A 20,754-nucleotide genomic window follows, 5' to 3' on the forward strand; every position below is an offset into this window, starting at 1 on the left:
ATCAGGGGTAGTGGGCACAGTCACATAAAACCAAAATGCCTGCTCACAAGGTCTTGGAGTCTTGTGGAGTATGTGGAGCCCAAGCTGTTGAACAGAGCTCACCCTCCATGAAAGCATCTTCAAAATCACAGCGACACAGGACCCAAAAGGAAGATGGGAATTGAGAGGTTTTGAATATACTTTTCAAAAGCACAGCACTCAAGACCAGAGACTGGAGCTGCTTTAATCCAAATTTCTCCAAATTTCCAAATATTGCTAGAAGGTAGAAAAAGCTCAAGAGCCTTTCTCTGAGAAAGAAACCAGTATGGAGATAAAGGCTTTCTCCCTCGTACATGGTAAATGTAGAGTGCCCAAAATTAAGCTCTATGGGAACATTTCTGCTGACCGCGTTCAAGTTCATGGATTGTGACTTCAGGACAAATGGCGTCTACTAATTGACATGCTTACGAACATGAAACTTCTCTCAGAGATCATTAAGTTTCTGGTACCATCTTTGCCACCACTAATTCAGATAATGCAGAAGGTGTACTAAATATTGGGGTTTCTTTTCTGTTCATGTGCTGAGGAATTTGAGAACATATAAGGGGGAGAGAGAGAACTAAAATACTGGTAGAGACTCAATTGGAAACTAGTTGGAGTGACTAGTCAGGTCCAGAAGCCACATGACCTTCCGACCATGGGAGTCCAGGATTAAGCAGACCTACCTATTGGATCACACCGGTGTTGGGCCAGCAGGCCCCCTGTGTCCCCACCCCTGCAGGAGCAACAGAGAAGCCAAGGCAAAGGGACAGCTTTTGCAGGTAGCTCCTCTAAAGAGGAAGAAAGGTGAGCCAGCACAAACATGCCCAGTTATTATGATTTTCCAAAGTTAAAAGTGGAGAAGCCAGAGAACATTTCCCCTCCTTAGGGAAGCTGAGAGTGGAAAAATGGTATTGCTAGCCAGAAGAGTCCAAGGGAAATATTCCCTTTCTTTTCCTATTTCCCATTTCAGATCATCCCATAAAATATTTTACTGTAATTTATGACAAAGAACTTCATTCTTACACTTTAGTTTTTTGTATTTTTGCCAGCTTTATGGTTGTATGGTTCAGTGATTTAGAATAGCATTAGCCCTTTACAACATGACGCCAGTAACAAAAGGTATGTAGTAAGAGGTGATCTTGCTTTTTCAGTTTATGGCTGACCTTAAGTAATATGCGCACCATTTTTTCTTAACATTTCAATGTAAATTCTTACAGCTTGTCATATCAGAACAGGTGAAAAATACTTTCTTCTATTAATTAGTTGGGCAACCAAAAATTTTAAAATGGCCTTGAACTCCAAGGAAGCAAGCACATCACTTTTGCCCTTTGCCACCCAGAAGGGGGATTTCCAAATCATTTTGTTCCCCCTCTTGTCCATTGATATCTCCAAGATTTCTCCATATATATCTATCCCTCTTTCAATAATCATACATTTTTTCTAGCCTCTCAACCCCACAAAGTCCCTTCTACAAGAAGATTTATTCTATCTTAAAATTCTTTATTACGCTTTCCTTGGTGAATTGATAAAATAAAATAAGCTATAACTTTCTTAAAAAATGCAATTAGCATGATGGGCTTAAACTCAATGGAGTGTGTCTGCAGAGCTGTAAAACACTGACCCTTGTTCTGCTCCATGGATGAGATGGGTCAATTACAGATATGACCATTCACTGCTGTCCCATCTGGACACCTCAACTCCTGCCATAGTATCTGCCAACCTGATTTACCAACGTTGAAAGTTTAACCAATTTGATCACTTAAATTTTACCCCTAAGTTAGTATTTTTCAGGTATGTCACATTAATGGCGCTTGGGGAGGATTAACACATGAAAGTTTGAAAAGCATTCCAACTCTTCTTAACTTCTTCAAGACTTCAAAAGGATTTATTTTTTAAAAACTTATTTTTTTTGCAAGACATCAACTCTCAGCAAATGTTTATCTTTAATTTTAACCTGAAACTAAGTTTGAGAAATTCCAGTCCACATGGATTTTGTTTTCACAAAACTCATCAAAAAGGCTTACAGAAGACTGCCTCTGATAAAAAATGATGATGAAATTGCTACTTTTACTCCAAGAAAGTCTGGAGTGCTTTATTTATTATGACCCCATTTACTGACAAATCTCCAATTGGTTGAAATCCAATTTCAATACCTGCAGAAATTTCTACACTTTACAAACAAGAAGGAAAAAAAAAAGAAAGAAAGATGAAAGCAAGCAAGCAAGCAAGAGTATAAAGGAAGAAAGGAGAGAGGGAAGGAAGGAAGCTACACTGCCTTTCTGATATCCACAATAGTCATACTCTTGGAATAGGGGTAGGACAGGTCACTGAGCTAGAATGCTGATAAATGTCTTGAAGGAATCTCTGAATTTGGTGGACTCTCAATAAAGACTCATTCTGGACAATACCACCAACCACTTCAGCACTTCCCTCTCCATATTCCTACATTTTCTCCTGAACACGCACCTGTACCAAGGCCAAAGGGCTCATCCTTTTTCTGTGATCATCCCTGCTTCCCCCGGGAAGAAAATGGGTCCTGCAGGTGACAACAAAGCATGCCTTCCAGCCTCCCCCTGCCTCCCTGCTGATCTCTGTGCTTTTACTTCTCTTTCAGTGACCCTTAATCCACTCCTTGATTTTTTCATGCCAGGTCTGGATGTCAGACTGGATAGCAAGGACTCAGTTTTCAACCAGACTTTGGCTGTTTCCCTTCACCAGGCTGCCTTCGTATGGAATGCTGCTGGCAATGTGCTTCACCTGCAGGCCTCAGCCTGGAGCCATGGAGACAGCCCAGGCTCTGCCCCCAGAGAAGTCTGAATTTGAATCTCAGCTCTTAATTTTGTCTGCTACATGGCCTACACTGCAGGGAGAGTTTTCTTTCCAAGATGCAGCTCTAATCAAGTGCCTGCACTCCTTAGAACCCTTCAGTAGCTCACTATTGCTTTTTGCATAAAGGCTGTGATGGTTAATTTCATGTATCAACTTGACTGGGCCATGAGGTGCCCAGATATTTGGTTAAACATTATTCTGGGCGTGTCTGTGAGGGTGTTTCTGGATGAGATTAACATTTGACTCAGCAGACTGAAAAAGAAGATTGCCCTCTGCAATGTGGGTGGGCCTCATCTAATTCCTTAAAGGCCCGAATAGAACAAAAAGCCTGAATATGGGAGAATTTGCTCTCTCTCTGCCAATCTTTGAGCTGGGACATAAGTCTCCTTCTGCCCTCAGACTCTGACTCAGACTAGAACTTACACCATCAGCTCTCCTGCTCCTCAGTCCTTTGCACTCGGGCTGGAACCGCACCATCACTCTCTTGGGGCTCCAGCTTGCCGACTGCAGATGTTGGGACTTCACAGCCTCCGCAAGCCTGGGAGCCAATTCCTTGTAATATATGTATAGTGTCTGTTTCTCTGGAGAACTTTAATGCAAAGACCAGACTTTGGATTCTGGCTTGCAGCTCTGCAGATTCTCTGCCTCAGCTCTTCCTTGAGCACCTTCCCACACCACTCTCCCATCCACACTCAGAACTCCAGCCCTGTGGCATCTCTCTCAGTGTGGGGAGCCCTTTGGATTAACTCTACAGCAGGGACCAATATATCGTCCTATAAATGGCCAGATGGTAAATATTTTTTTAGTCTTTACAAGCCAAATAGTCTCTGCCACAACTACTCTCCTCTGCCTTTGTGGTATCAAAGCAGCACTTAAGTGAATGGGTGTGGCTGTGTGATGATAAAGCTGTTAGAGTAGGAGACTAGGAGACAGGGCTGAGACTGGATGCAGGGGCTTGCAGAGTGGGTGCAGGTGCTGAAATGAACAATCCTCAGGCAGAAGCTAACCAGGCTACTACACTAGGAGCCGGATGCAGGGGCTTGCAGAATGGGTGCATATATTAAAGTTTAACTAAGGGGAATTGATAACAACAGACAGGAACTAGCTTCAACCAGCTCATCACCTATCTAGGTCACCCTACATGAAATTTGGCTAATTATAATATCATTTACATTATGGTTTTAAAATTTCTCTGCCTTTGAAATTACCATGACAGTTCCGAAACAACTATATAAAGTATAAAAATGGGAGGGAACTCAATTCTAGAAATGACTACCCAAATTCTTAGGAAAAATCAACTCCTTAGCTTTGAATGTCCCTCATCTCAATTAGTGAAACTTCATAAGACAAAAACCCCCTTCCTTTCAGTGCAGCTGCTCTTTTCGAGCCTGCCCATTCCCTCTCTTGAGAGAGTGCACTTTCACTTTCAATAAAAGCTACTTGGTCTGGCTTGCCTGGTGCATCCTGAAATTCTTTTCGCCCATGATCACCAAGAACCTGAGAATACCTCCATTCAGAGGCCTGTAGCAAAACTAGCATATGGCAGGTTGAGGACAGTAGGTGGGAATGCAGATTTGGCTGTGCTGTAGTTTTCTGACCCCTCCTCTACACTTTCATCTGTCCTATTTTTCTCTCTGCCTAGGACAGCTTTCACCTGCCCTTCACATGGCAAACACATTTTTAGCTGTTTTCTTTTTCTTGCCCTAGCTTAGGCAAGAAAGCTAAGCTTTCTTGGAATCTTCCTCCGGGAATCTTCCTTCATGCCAACTCTGAGTCACATGCCCCTCCCCATGAGCATTCAGTGGGCCTTATACTTTCCCACTATTGGTTCCCCACTCAATATTTTAACTGCCTATTTACATATTTAAGTCACTCCCTAGACTCTAAGTTCCACAAGGCAGGGACCAAGTTTGCTTTGTTTTCATTTTAAAACCAGTACCTACACCTAGTAGGCACTCAATAAATAGTAGCTTTTAGTGTTATTATCACTACAGTAGGATTATATTAAGTGGACCATTGTGGATGACCTTGAAAATTTAGCCACTTTTCTGTCAGAAAAATCACACTGATAGACTCAGAAAGGCAAACTTTTCCCAAATCAGAGTTGCCTTTGGGTCTGGATGGAAGTGATTTTAACTATTAATAATAAGCAGGGGCAATAACCTAAGCCCCAAATCAGTGGTTCTCAGACGTCATGTACATTGGAATCACCTTGCAGAGCTTTAAAACTTACCAATGCCCAGATCTTACCTACAGAAAACCTTATTTGATTGTTCTAAGGTGTGGCCTGGTGATGGGAGCTTTGCAATCTTCCCAGGTGTATTAGTTTGCTAGAGCTGCTGCAACCATTGATCACAAACTGGTGGTTTTAAACAATAGAAATTTTTTCCCTCACAATTCTGGCAACCAGAAGTCTGAAATTAAGTTGTTGACGACACTCTCTCCGGAGGCCCTAGGGGAGAATTCTCCCTTGCCTTTGCCATGTTCTGGTGCCTGTCACATTTTTCGGTGTTCCTTGGCTTGTGGCCACATCACTCCGATCTCTGCCTCCATGTTAACATCACTTTCTCCTCTGTGCATCTGTTCTTGTCTATGTGTCTCTTATAAGGACACTTGACTTTGGATTTAGGGTCTACTTGGAGAAGCCAGAATGATTCTATCTCAAGATCTTAATTACATATGCAAAGATTTTTTTCCAAATAAGATAATATTTACAGGTTTCAGGAATTAGGACATGGACTTACCTTTTTGGGGTCCACCATTCAATCCAATATACCAGGTAATTCTGATTTACAGACACCATCTGAGTAATATGCACTCATTTGTGGGTGGGCCTGACACATCTGTGCCCAGGCTTGTGCAGGAATTGACCAGGTGAGAAGGATCTTTTGCCAGGTGAGAAGGATCCTTTTGGAGCATTTCCTGCCGCATTGAAAGAGGAACAAGAGTTTAAAGATGCACGATGAGGAAATGCCAGGGAACTGAAGCAGAGGGGATACAAAGCAAGAATTTGATAATCAATATCCACCTGTTCTCTGTCCTTCACTACTCTCTCCTTCAGAAGTTTTTTTCTCTCTGTAGGAGAATTTGTAGTATCCAAACTTTTCTTTTCCCTTTTTTAAAAAATCTTTTCCTGGTTAAAACATTCTGTCTTAAATTAAATATCTACAGTCCTTATTATTTCATATTGTTCCTAAGACAACCATGCCCTGCATTTAGGTCAGACTTTTAGACAAAATCATGGAAAGATTTTTATATGTTTCTTTGGGTATTTGAGACATTCATCATGATGATACAAGAAAAACTGCTCTTCTTTCAGATGAATTGAGAGCAGAAAGCAAGATGTGATCCTATATTTTAGTGAAACTAGAGCTGCCTTACATCGAGTTTGAATCCTTTAAACTGAAAAGGAAAACAAGTGAAATGTATACTTCTCAAGAAATAAGGGCACCTTCATGCCTTTCTGTTTCTGGTTTAATTTTCAAAAGTCATTTTGCTTTAGCTTTTTATAGAAATAAGTCTGAAAATCGAACAGTGATAATCATGTTCTGCAAGGAGGTCACGAGGTTGGATATAGGATGCTTGGTTACCTTTTGATTTCTCCTCTACCATCTTTTGGGAACCAAAAACATCCTCAGAAGTTCCAATAATCTCAGTACAAACAGTACTTTCATGGCAGTCCTTCAGCAACCTCCTTGAAGGGAAATGTCTAGTCCTTATTTATAATAACATAATAATGTGATTTCGAAAGAGACAGCATGATTATGGATTTTGTTTTGGCTAAAAAGATAGGACTTTTTAAAAAAAAATGGAATAGAAGGTTGTTGGATGGTGTTTAGATAGAAAGTAGTAGGGAGAGTGTCCTCATTAATGCATCCTGCTTTCTGGGATGTGGGCTAATACCCCCTGCCTGCTGGCACCAACTTGCCTCTGCTGTTTTGTTAGGAAAAAAAGAAAAAGAGAAAAAAAATGAGAAAACACCCATTTTGCTCATTTTTCACTTTATTGTCTCATTCTTATTCTAATCCCCAAATAAAAAGGGCAAGGTCTTTCTGCTGAGTCAAAACTTTTCTGCAATTTGGAGAAAAATCCCATTTTTTTTTCCTCCCAATTTGGATGAAATGATGAACAATCCTGGTGGACTAATTTAGGTAACTTTTCAGGTGTTCTCACTGAAAAGAGAATGCGGAAAATGCTAGCACTTATCAGAAATGCAAATGTGGCATTTGTTCGGCTTAATGTGAATAGCCTTGCCCAGGCAACAACAGAAGAGACAATTAGAATGCAGTCATGGTTCCAAAAATTCACCCTTTCTTCCAACTAATATGACATTCTTAAAAAAAAGAAAGGAAAGGAAAGAAAGAAAAGGGGGCAATGTCTGTGGTTTTGCTTCAGTTACCAACACAAAAATACCAATTTGGAATGAGTTTTATTTTAACTTAAAAATCTGTTATTGTGCAAGTATTGTCAGAACAAAGTAGCAATAAAGAATTTCATGCCTGCACTGGCTTCATTATGGCTGGATTTTAATAGCAACAGAACATGGGTCAACCAATGTTAGGAGTGACAGTGGGTGTTATTCTCCACCGAGGACTACGGCAGGATAGCTGGTTTATTGCCCGTCATTTCTCAATGATTTTATGCCATCATTTGGGAGATGAATAAAATAACTCTGTAGCAGGCATGCATGTAAATAAATTAAGCATTAAGAACCAGTGAGTTGTAATCATCTTTCTTTGAGAATGTACTAAATAGTTGCAATCAGTGAAATGGACGAGAAATTGCATTAAATTGCCTTCCCGGTTACAATAGCACACAGGCTAAAACAGGACTGGGGTTCCAGGGATGTCTGAGGGGAGACAAGAATGCAGTTGCCTTCTGAATGTGTTTTAGACTGCAAAATCACTTTGGGCCAGTAATGTATGGGTCCCTTTACCTTCCTAAGTGAAAGTATTATATCTATTATTGATGCACAAACTACAATGAATGAACTCTTTAGCAATAGATTACCATTTCCGTCATTTAAGGATTGAAGTCTTCTAGGCCTGAGAACCATGTCAATTAAAAAACCCTCATATCATAATGCCTTCTTCCACCGTGATCTGATAAAGATTCTTTGCTTGGCCAAACTTTAGTCAGGCTTTGAACCTTCTGCTTGGCCCATCTGTGCACTTCTTTATACAATCCAGTTTTAGCAAAGAACTCTGCTAAGTCAGTTTAGCAAGAACCCCCTGTCTGCAATATCTGACCCCCCTGGATATCTGATCAGGTTCCTCATCCTCCACCATCCCCCAGGTGATGTCTGGTCATCCTGGCCTGTCTTCAGCAAGAATTTTATTAGTTCGGTTTAGCCAGAATCCTCCTGACCCCTGATGTTGCCTCTTGGTAATTTTCTACCCCTACCCACCCTGTTCCTTGGCTATAAATTTCCACTAGTCCATGCTGTGTTCAGAGTTGAGCCCAATCTCTCCCCGAAGTGCAAGTGGTCTCTATACCTATCTCAATGGTCCTGAGTAAAGTCTTCCTTACCATGGTTGAACAAGTATCATTGAATAACTTTTCTCTTTAACCGACTCCTTTAATTATTGAGAGAATCCTTTTAAAAATTAAGATTAATTGGGAATGAAAGATTTGATAAAGAGATATGGATTTTTTCCTTCTTTTTTTTTTTTTTTTTTAGAAGGAAAACAGGAACTGTGTATAGGAAGTATTTTCTAATTCCAGGCCAGGGTTCTTCTTCTTCCAGTGTGTCCTCAACCACACGTGCCAGCAAAATCAGAGATCTGAACTTAGGGTCTGAAATATGAAGCCTTATGTATGACTACATTACTATGATTTACTCAGTAATTTATTATATTAACCAGAATTCTTTAGGCACAAATAAGAGAAACCCAAATTGTACTGACTTATACAAAAAGGAGAATTTATTGACTAGAATATTGGAAAAGCTCAGAAAAAGCTGGTTTTAGGCAGAGGTGGACTCAGGGATCCAAGCAAGGTCAACAAGCTCTTGGATGTGCTCCTTCTCTCTTGATTGACTGTTGACTTCATCTCAGTCCCTCCAATTGGTGGCAATTTAACTGCTAGAATTTCCATGCCAATAACTTCACAGTGGAGGGAGAGATCCTCTTTTACGGACAGAAAAGATTCCCAAATTAAGTCTTATTCAGCAATTTAGGACACATGCCCGTCCCTGAACCAATCCGTCTAACCAAAATAGCTGGCCAGGACTGGGTCACATACATGTTCCTAGAATTAGGAGGAGAGTCCGTCAGCCCAAACAGCAAAAACAAAAATGTGCAGGAGTTCTTCCAAGAACAGTGTCTGAAATTAATGTGAGTGAAATTATAATTGTTTTTCTGGGAAAAACAAAACAAAACAAAACAAAAAACCCTCAGAATCAAGTCTTTCATCTACAAGCTATGTGACCTTAAACCAACTGAGTATCTTCCAAGAATTAGGGCTTTGATGCCAGACAAACTGGATAAATTCTTGCTCAACCATTTTTTAGCTGTGTGACATTGAGCAGAATACAATCTCTTTCTATGCTTCATTTTGTTTATCTGTAAAATGGTACAACTCATAGAGTTTGAGAGAAGACTAAATGGGTTAAGCCATGTAAAGAAAATGTTAGAAAAATTCTCAGCACATAGTCATCTTGTGGCTCATTATGTGTTGTTGTTGGCTAACATTTTTAAATTATTATACCTCAGTATCCTCAATTTTAACATAGGTCTTGCCTTCCTTGACTAATGCACAGAATGAAAGTGAGAACATACGCAAGATGGTGCACTGGAAAAATGTAAGACATTCTACAACTGTTTTGTGGTGATGGCATTGTTATTGCACTTACAGGAATCAGATGTCCTTTGTTCATGGTACCTCCTTCAAGTAAAATTTGTGTGACTGTACCTTTGAAGCAACCTTGTTGGAATCCTACCATATCTGCCATTTTCCAGTGAGCTGCTCCAGCACAACTTCACCAGTGAGTGCTTGGCTTTTGTTATCAGTGAAAAAAGGGGAGCCATTGAAAGTATCTGGTAGATCATATCTCTCCTCTGCTCCAACCTGCCAGTGGTTTCCTATCTTACCCAGAATAAATGCAAGGTCCTCACCAGGGCCTATGGCCCCACATAATCTGCCTTACTAAATTCTTTCTCTCATATCTCATTGCTTCACATTGATCTGTTCCTCATTGGCTTCACCCACACTTGCCTCCCTGCTTTTTTTAGAATGAGAACATGTTAGGTATTAATATATTGCTGCCTCAGGGCCTTTGCATATACTGTTAACTATTCCTCACCCATCCATTCACTTCAGTCAATTATCTGGGAAAATGTCACCTTATCTGTGAAGCCTTTTCTAATGTACTTGATCTAATATACAATCCTCCTGCTGCTCTCAATCCAAAGCACCTACCCACCATAGTTTTTAATATGCACATATTTTTATTTGGCATTTTATATATTTATTTATTCTTTCATTTATAATCTGTGTCCCCTAACTAGAATAAAAGCTCCTTAAAGGAAAGATTTTTTTTTTTGTTGTTGTTCATAGCTGTATACTGAGTTCCTAGTAGAGTCTGGCCCTAGTATTAGAGATTCAATAAATATTTGCAGAATGAGTGAATAAATAAAGGATGTAAAAAAGTGCCTAGTGAAAAGCCTCAAACATAATCAGTATTCAGTAAATGCAGGTTTAAAAATATAGTATCATCTAACCCCTCAGTGGGATTTCTTTGGTAGTAATTAAAGGTTACTGAAGACACTATCTAGCAATTGCACTCCTAGGGATTTACACAACTAATTGGAAAACTTACGTCCACACAAAAACCTGCATATGAATGTTTATAGCAACTTTATTCATAATAGCCAAAAACGAAGGAACTAGAATGTCCTTCAATAAAAAAGTGAATGAATAAACAAACTGTGGTACGTCCATACAGTGGAATATTACCCAGTGATAAAAATAAATAAGCTATTAAACCATGCAAAGACATGGATGAATCCTAAATGCCTATTGTTAAGTGAAAGAAGCCAGTATAAGAAGACTACATATTGTATAATTCCAACTATATGACATTCTGGAAAAGGCAAAAGTCTAGCAATGGTAAAAAAAAAAAAAATCAGTGGTAACATGGATTTGGGGAAAGGGAGGGGACAGTTGAATAGGTGAAAGATGGGATTTTTAGTATTAACTATTCAGCATGATGTCATAATTGTGAATACCCAACACTATGCAAAGAAATTACTGACTCTAGGTGTGGGGGCAGGAAATGTACAAGAACAGCCTGGAGCATCTTTTAGCAGCATAGGGTAAGTAAGTGCTCAAAGAAGATTTTAAAACCTTGGAATTATGGGAGGTATATCAAAGGGACACGAGCTGATGGAAAGAGTTCCCAGTCGCCAAAGTTGGAACAATTTGACCAAAACAATAAATCACTTAGTACTGGATGATAACCTTAAATATATTAATAAAATAAATATCCATGAGCCCTACTGATATAAATAAAGGATTAAATAAATAGAGAAATAAATGAGGGAGAATAAGCAAATCTCCAGTGCAGAAGAAGTAATTTATGTAAATCTCCACTCTCAGGGGTGTGGAGCATGGCACCCATCCCTTAAGTGTTGCTGCACGCAGCGGAGAAACCCGGCAGACACTGCCCCAGCCAGGTGGTCAAGGTCAACAGCAGCAATGATGTCATAATAGCACGCACCCCATGATATGATGTCATGAAAATAATGTTTCTCCCCTGTGGTTTTCTTCCCCAAAACCCATCACCTCAATCTAATCATGAGAAAAACTTCAGACAAAACCCACCGGAGGGACATTCTATGGAATATCTGACCAGTATTCCTCAAAATAGTCACAGTCATCAAAAGCAAGGAGAGTGTGAGAAATTGTCACAGCCAAGAAGACCCTCAGGAGATATTGTGATTAAATGTGATGTGGTACCTTGGGTGGAATCTTGGAACAGAAAAACAACATTAGGTCATTTTACTGAGGAAATCTGAATAAAATATGAACTTTAGGTAAAAATGAGGCATCAATATTGGCTCATTAATTGTAATGAATATGAAAGTCAAAAGATAATAATGAGGAAAACTGGATTTAGGAATGTGGGAACTTTTTATACTATATTTGCAAATTTTCTCTAAATCTAAAACTGTTCTGAAACATAAAATTTACATATATAAAAAAAGTTATTGATGACAGACTCTCTGGGTAAAGAGCTCAGAGAATAAGTACCTGGTGAACCAAAGTAAGAGAGTTGAAGAGGGAACTAGAGGCAGTCAGGGTCTGAAATTTTAACTTGTACTAATTAACAGTTTTATCCACCTTCATTAATCCATTCATCCAACACATGTTGATTGCGTGTGTGCCACCTACTAGGACCTGTGTTGGGAGATGAGGACACAGTGGTGAACCAAGAAGTGGCATGTCTACTGTCCTCAAGGAACCAAGTAAATACAGAAGACAAACTTCACTAAAATACTTATACAAGTAAATGTAAAATTTCAGGGGTCATATTACAAAGCAGAGATACACGTTACCATGTGAACACAAAAGGGACATACATTTGAGTCCATCAGAGAAGCTAAGAAACACATCCCTGACCCAATATTAAAACCACAGTGATAATATGCATACCACTGTGAGAGGGAAGAGAAATACTTGGGCCGTTCGCCCTACAAAACGTAACTACAGTATTTGAGATTTCTTAGCTTCATTTTGTCTGTTGCAGTCAGTGTCTGCCTGAACAGATCAACTGTTCTGCAAACAACTTCCATTTTGTTTAGTTTTTGATAACTGTCATTTTGTTTAGGCAACTGCTTCTTATTTGAAGTGGGAGACTAGGGAAGAAAGAATTCAAAAAGATTTTAAAACTACCTCACAGGATTGCTTCATGATAACAGAGCCCTGCTCAACGTTTAAAGTGGAAAACATTACTTCCTCAGGATCTTTGGGGGTTTTTGGTTGTTTTTAGGGTTTTTTGCTAAAACTGTGCACTCCTCTTCTCAATGATTTCCCCCATAGATAAGAAATAATTGCTTATTTCTTGAGGAATAAGAAGAAGGAATATCCTAAGGCTGCTTTTCTCATATTTGGTATGAATATGACTAATGTCTCTTCTAATCCTTGAGGCATTCTTAAGAAGAGCCAATATAGGAATAAAAAAACACTTTAACCTTTTCCTTTGCTCATTATGTAAATTCTATTTTCCAGCTTCCTTTTTTTTCCCCGCCTCAAGGCTTATGCCTCCCCACTTTATTTTCCTGAATGAGTTTTCTTCTGTTTTGTCTTTTCCTAGGCTAGATATTATTCTTGCCATTTTTTGGGGGGGGAGGGGGATATATTAAGCCTATTAATACGTTCACCTTTTTACCTATTTAGAATATGGTGAAGGACAAGGAAAATAAAATGAGTGAGCATTACCTCTGAATAAAGCCACGGAGCTTGCAGTGATGGCAAAATCTTTTCTGAGCATTAAGTGGTAATCTGGCTGCATTGTTAGGGGACGTGGAGTACTCAGCATTCTAATCTTTTATAGGTAACAACAGCCCAAGTATATTAATTATAACTCAAAAAATCAACATGAGCTCCTGACACATAGGTTCCATTTTCCTGCAGGCAGGATGAAACAGCGTTAGCGTGGAAATGAAATAATCCTCAGAGTCACTGCTCACCTTTGCCCTCATTTTCATTCCTGTTTTTATTCAGGAGTAACTAAGCAGGCTAATGTCACAGAACTGGCTGTGATTATCTTTAGTTTAAACAACAGTGTCTGCCCAAGATAAATGCACGTACAAGATAGATTTCACCCCTGAGAGCAGTTCATCTTTCCCTGTGCGTGCCATTTTCCCCGGGCTGCCCCTCGAAGGGGTTCTGAACACGTAGGTGACATTATCACATTAAATGAGGATGGGGAAACTTCAAAGGGTTCAGAGTTAAGATGCACCTGGACTTTCAGATTCGGACTTGAAAGTGAGCTCACATTAACTGATCCATGAAGCCATAATGGAGACTCCTAATGTCGTTGTCAAATTCCTTTGAATGGTTTTTAAATGAGGCAAACCAAATGCAAGACTTCAGGGCTTGTGAATTATCTTCTCTAAACTGATGCTGCAAAGAAAAAGAAAAGAATGATTTAAAATGCTACATTATAAAAGTGAATTTTCATCAGTACTCACAGCCAATTTTATACCTACCTAGTTTTATCTGTTTAGTCATTTAATAAGGAACTACTAAATGGATATGTGTGTAAATCACAGTTTTAGGGTATATGGAAATAATGCTATGTTAAATTATTATTTTTATTCATTGGTTTATTCATTTATTTATTTATTCAACAAACGTACATGGGGCTTCCACTACATGCAGGCCCTATGAAATTAGCTGAGTCCATGAGGATAGTTCTAGCCACTAGGCTGTGAGCTGAAGTGATATGTGTCATTTCTGGGCCAAAGGTTTTAATGGCTGATGCAAGACTCCCCAGCACTCTCTTCCTCTGCTGGGTATCTCAGACGGTTCAGTTATAATATGGGGGGACTGTTAGCTTGGGTTCCTGAGTGTGGCCCTCATTAACCCACAATGGCCGAGTAATACAAGGGAAAGACAAATCTTTGTTGTGCGAAGCCATTGGATTTTGACATTGATTTGTTATTGGAACACAACCTAGTTATCTCCATTAATACTGTAGTTAACTGCCTAACTGGTAATCATGATGATAAGAGTGGCCATTTAATAAGTTCATATCAAAAATCCTATGATATAGCCATTGTCATCTGCACTGCACTGTAGAGATGAGGAAACTGAGGCCCAAAATGTTAAGTAACTTACTCAAGGTCACGGAGTGTACAAGTGGTAGAAAAAGGCATTGAACCAAGCCCCATGTTCATGAATGTTTTTCCTATGCTCTATGTATCATCAATTGGGGCTGCACATAAAAATGAAAATTTTTTTTTCAATATTAGGAAGATATTTACTAATTCATCTATATAGTTCAACCTTGTTCAGTACTTGTAAAACAGAAATATGCTTATACACAGTGCATCCCGAATATGTTCTACAGAATTCTGGATCCTTAAGATATTTGTAGGGCTTTTTCTGTGTGCAATTTTGTGAAGCACTGTATACTACTTGTATAAGTCCCTGTTTGTGTCCCATTCAGATTCACTTAACTTCACCTGTCTCCCAGCTGCCACTGTTGTCTTGATGGCTACAGCTGCCACTAACTTGTCTGCCAGCATCACCAGCTCTCTTATTGAGCTACAGCAAAGCCTCCATCACTCCTGCTGCTGTGGAGTTGAGATACAGTTCAAGATGCGTCAGCAGGACAAATTGGTGCTTTGCAGACATGGCTTGCTACTGCCTGGAGCCCTCCTAGTGGGCAAAGACGCAGGCCGTATACTACAATCCAGGGCACACATTTGGTATGGAGGAGAGCGGGCTGGGGTATGGATATGCATTGACCTCCGGGCAGCACAAATGGGCTGCCTGGCTGGTTAATGAACTGGAAGAGCCAAGACTGAAGGGTCGATAACTAGAATGTTATAGGTTCTAGTAAAAGGGATAGATCTATGTGAAAGGACCTGTGGAAAAGGATACAAACAAGTCAGCTTTGATAGGTTTGAAAATCAAAGAAGAATATTTCTAAAAGATCAGATATGAGGGAATTGCATGCAGTAAGACATCCCTTGATGCCCAATGTCCTCTAGCTGCTCGCTGTGACAGCTTTTCCATAGTTTCCTATTCTTTCCTGACCTCAGTATGGAGCTAATCTACATTTATATGAAAAGCCAGTTTATGATGTTAAAGTTAATGCATTACCCTGCCAAAATGACACTTCTATTTTAAGGTTTTTCAAAAGTGTAATGCAAACGAATGTGTATTGAGAGGATTTCCACTACAGCAGAAAAATGGTAGAGCCCTTCGGTGCTCCTTGCATCAGGGTCACCAGCTCTGCCTGCGCAAGTCCAGTTCCTCGGTAGGATCAGCATCTCCCGTGAATACACCCATTCTCCCAGGGACAGGTTCTTCCCAGGGAAACACTGGAACTCAAGACAGCTCAGGGCCATGTAAGGGTAGAGCAGGACTAAACCGTCTGATGGGAGAAGGAAGGGCAAAGAGAGTAACACCTACAGGTTCTACTACCAGTGTTTCCTAAATCATTATTCCTCACAGTTGTTTTTCTGAGATCTGGGAGATCCCCAGAAATATGACAGTAATTTTGCAGATAAAGTAGTGAAGTCCTATCAGATGACCTGGGTCTGAATCCTGGCTGTGCTACTTACTCAGCAGGCAACTCTGGGGAAATAGTTAAATCTAAGTCTCAGTTCTCTCATCTGCAAATTGGGTATAAGAGAGAAGCTCCACTCTGTATATCACATTACCATGAGTTTTAATAAGACCCTGGTTCTTCCATTATTTGTATAATCTTGGGCAAGTCACTTTAATTTTCTGGGTCCCCTTTTCTTCATGTCATCTCTATAGCAGAGCTTAGCTCCAGTAATCACTGAGATCCTTCCAGCTCTGATGTTATCGGTCTATGCATATGGAAGTGTTTGCTGGGAAGTATGATAGAAATGTAAATCTGATTACCCTTATGGTTCATAATATTTTTGTTAGCCTTACTATTTTGGATGCAGTAGTCCTTAGGAACCAGAGTTCTCTAAGTAAAGAAAGCACGTGATCCTCCACACCCTCCACGTGGGGCTGTTGTCAGCGGCAAGGATTTGTCCCTGTCAAGGCCATTGCTAGAAGGACAAAGCCCCCTTGCTCCTCCTGCTTGACATTGATGACCTCTCCTGCTCTGACCACCAGAGGGGAGACATCATCTGTGTCATGTTCTGGTTTACACACAGGAGCTACCCAGGGCGGTTTTGAACCCATGCCCTCCAGAAGTCGGAGGCAGCAGAATCATCAATTTCTCCTAGGTTTCAAGGAAGAGGAATGAAGGCTCTGTGCTCTCACCCCCTCTCCTCTTCTCTCCTTGGAGGATGAATGAGGTACCGCAAAGGAAGTCTGGTTTTCAAAGGGTCACAAAAAGGTTCTTGGAAGTCACCATGTTCTCATGCCTTTACCATGAAGATAAAGCACTTATTAAGCCTTCAGTGTGTACTCAGCACTGAGCTCTATCCTTCGCTCATGTTTTCTTATGTAATCCTCACAACAACTTCATGAGGTAAATATTATTCTTAGGCCCGGGAAGGACATGGAGGCCTAGAAAAGGTAAATAACTGAAAATTAGTGAAATGAGGGTTTTAATCTATGTTTGTTTGACTCCAAAGTCCAAGTTCTAAGCCAGGAGTTCTCAACTTTTGTGGTCACAGGACTGCATTCCATTATTAAAAATTATTAATGATCCCAAAAAGCTCTTGTTTGTGTGTGTCATATCTGTGAATGTTTACTGTATTAGAAATTCAAGCTGTGAAAAATTTAAAGCACAAGAATACACAAGCAAACATCTCATTAATCATTGGGTTATATAATATTATCACACGTTATTTAGCCTCAGGAACAGTCCACTGTATACTCAGAGAGAATGAGAGTAAAAGAGACAAGTAAGATTTTAGTATAATTATGAAAATACTTTTGATCTCATGGAATCCTTAAAAGAGTTTTGAAAACCGATAGAGGTTCCTAAATCATACTTGAAGAGCTGCTGTTATAAACTTTTGCATTTTGCTGTATCCTACCACACACTAGGCAAACATGCCTTGCATGTCTCATAAGATGCTCAAACTGACATAAATACCTTCTACAAATCAGATTGAGAGAACATCTACAATTCTCAAATGCTTTATTTCCATATTAAGGAATTCATCCCTTCTGTCCCTTTTAAATATGAGAGTTAAAGCCATTATATTTATTTTTTTAAAAATAATTGTGAAAAATCTATACAAATGAAAGGTATTATTATCATTGCCAATTCTTTATAACGCTCCCTCTCTGTCTTTACTTATCCAGGGCTGAAATCAAATCGTTACCTGATAACTCTTCACCATTGCATCCTATACAAAGAGACGCTGTTGGAAGTAGTTCATTTTTACCTCCCCAAACTAGTTACGCTGTACCTACCTTGTGCCAGTCACTGAGACAGCCTCAAGGTTTACAACGAAGAATGTAGCCCAGTCCCTGTGCTCAAGAAGCTTAGAGTCCAAGGGGAAGGACAGACAAATCAAATGGTAATTTATAAAAACAATGTGACAAGTTAAGGATATAGGGGCACATAGTAAGGATATCTAATTCAGCTTCTGAGGATCAGAGAAGATTAAGAAAGATACTAGTAATTTAACTGCTGTATTTCAAAAGCCTCATTTTTAAATTTAACTCCATTATCCAACTTGGTGTCACTTTCAACACTGACTTCCAGTTTTCTCCCTGCTATTTAAATGTTGAAGGTTTCTTTTTTTACACTCTGAGACATCGCTTTGCATTTTCAAAGTCAAGTCTCATTGTTATTCCTTCTCTAGGTCCTTTTGTATCATTTCTCTGATATCCCTGGTATTCATAATATCTCCCAAATGAGTACCATCTGTGAATTTCATCAGTGCGCTGTCTGTTCCCCGTTCTGGCTTATAAATGAAGATGTTAAATCAGAACAGACATTGTAGGGCAGCTGCTTTCGGCAGCACCCCACCAGGAGTCATCTCGACGTTTATGACACCTCCTCACTGGCATTCATTACATTTTGTTTATAGTCCTTCAGGTAGCTTTGAATCCCAACTGATAAGGATGGTGTTCAAGTGAATTTAAAGTTTTGTGATTAAAATTTGAGTTAAGATACAGCATACTTGCTGTTAAGTTCTGAGTTCTGGAAAGCAGTTAACTAACTTTCTTCTCTCTCTACTTCCAGCCCAGAATGACTCTAGTGTTTGCTAGTAAACTTAAAAATCTGCATGTGGAGACTACTTTATCTCACTGTACAGGATGATAAGATGGAAATAGGTGTCCCATTCCGCTATGAGGTGAGAAATCATGTTGTGGAATTTGGAAAGGATGTCATAAAAGATCAGTTAAAAGATTCTTAACCCAGCACCCCAAGGATGGTATCAAGGATTAGATTATTGGAGATTGTAGAGGGCTTTTTGGAGGCGGGTGGTGTGCTGTGAGTCCCACTCATTCGCTGAGGTACAGGAGGGCTACTTCCACCTCTACCTTCACCTCAAGCCAACAGAGAGGGAATTCAAGATGATTCACAGAGTTTGATAACTGTCCTCTGAAGTTTGTGGGATACTATATACTGGGATCTTTCATTCAGAGCAACGTCTGAAGGCAAGAAGGGGTGAATGTGCTAGGCAGCTTGCTCTTTCAAAACTAGTCTGAGCTAGCTAAAAATGTGAGGTCACATGTGGAACAAGCACAAAAGAAAGCCACTTGGGCTCATTGTTTTCTTGTCCAAAACTGGTAAAAGGACTTTAGCAGAAAGAAGCCAATAATACCACTCAATTTCTATAGATGAAGAATGAGATGCAAACATTCAACCAGAATAGAAATGTATTTATCTAGGTCAAGGAACCTGCAGGTGCAGATGGGGTGGGATGGTGCAATTCTGAAAAGCCCAGGTATTAATATAAGCTTTTGCTGCCTAAAAACATACTCCAAGACTTAGTGGCTTAAAATAACTATTTATTTAGCCCATGATTCCTCAGGTCACTAAATTAGGTGAAGTTCAGCTGGGTGGTCTTTGCAGTCTTGGCTGGCTCACACATGTGTTTGTGGTTTGATGTGGGTCAGCTGAGAGCCCACCAATCCAGTGTAGCTTCACCTAGAACAACTAGTTTCTGCTCCACATGGTCTCTCTTTCTCTGGCAAGTGGCTTTGGTGGTATCAAAGCAGGTTTCCAAAGCATGAAGAGCTTCTTGAGGCTGGAATATCTTCAGTTCCTTCACATTCTGTTGGTCATGGAAAGTTACAAGGCCAAACAAGTTTCAATGGAGAAGGAAAGATTCCACCCTTTGATGAGAGGATGTTAGTCTTTTCCTGCATCTTTCTGTACGTAACATGAACAACAGCCTGTAGGTTCAGCAGCCATTTTATTACCATGAAGTCACAGGCATGTCGAAAAAGGCCTCATGCTGAAGATAGCAGAGGGGAAACATTGGGGGAAAATGGATCCTTAATGACACCACTGAGCCGCCAACCTGCCCTTTACTGCATGTCCCTGCAGATTTATTGCATGAAACAAACAAATCCCTTTCCTGTTTAAGATAGTGTTTCTTGTGGGTTTCTGTTACTTGCAGTCAAACCCATTCCTGACTGATACAACAATTTTTTATATTAAATGAACTAAACTAAGCTGCACAACTAAAGACAGGTTAAATTAAGAGAAGAGTCATAAAAATGGGTTAAGAGTTATGTGAGAAAATATCAAGGCAAATAGAATTTTTCTGGTTAGAAAAGAAAATGCAGAACTTGGAGAGAGAGTTTAACAAAATTGTGTGAATGGTTAGTGTGCAAAAGATTATGATCAGGCTGATCTTTATTTTTTATAGAAGGAACAAAACAAGAACCAAGTTTACTCTGTAAGATGGTTAGATCGATGAATTTATCTTTGATGACAACAACTTAAACATTGAAATTCTCTCTTAGCATGGCTCTGCATCTTTTCTAGAAATCTTGAAGAATGGAAAATATATTTTCCATCTAGGATTAAATATGGTTTTATCCCAAAGGAAAATAAATTAGGTAACCTCTTTTGGGGATGTGTTAGCCCTAGATTTCCTCAACAAATTCTCAGTTATAAACATAAGAAATAGATAAATATATAAAGCAAACCTGACTCCTTCAATACCTTGGGGCAGGCATTTGAGAAGCAAAGGGATATGCCCTAGAATGCTGCGCTAGTAACTTATGCTTTTATTTTTCTACATTCAGAGTCAGGATCTTGACTTCATG

Source organism: Eulemur rufifrons, chromosome 16 (assembly GCF_041146395.1).
Source record: "Eulemur rufifrons isolate Redbay chromosome 16, OSU_ERuf_1, whole genome shotgun sequence".
NCBI lineage: Eukaryota > Metazoa > Chordata > Mammalia > Primates > Lemuridae > Eulemur > Eulemur rufifrons.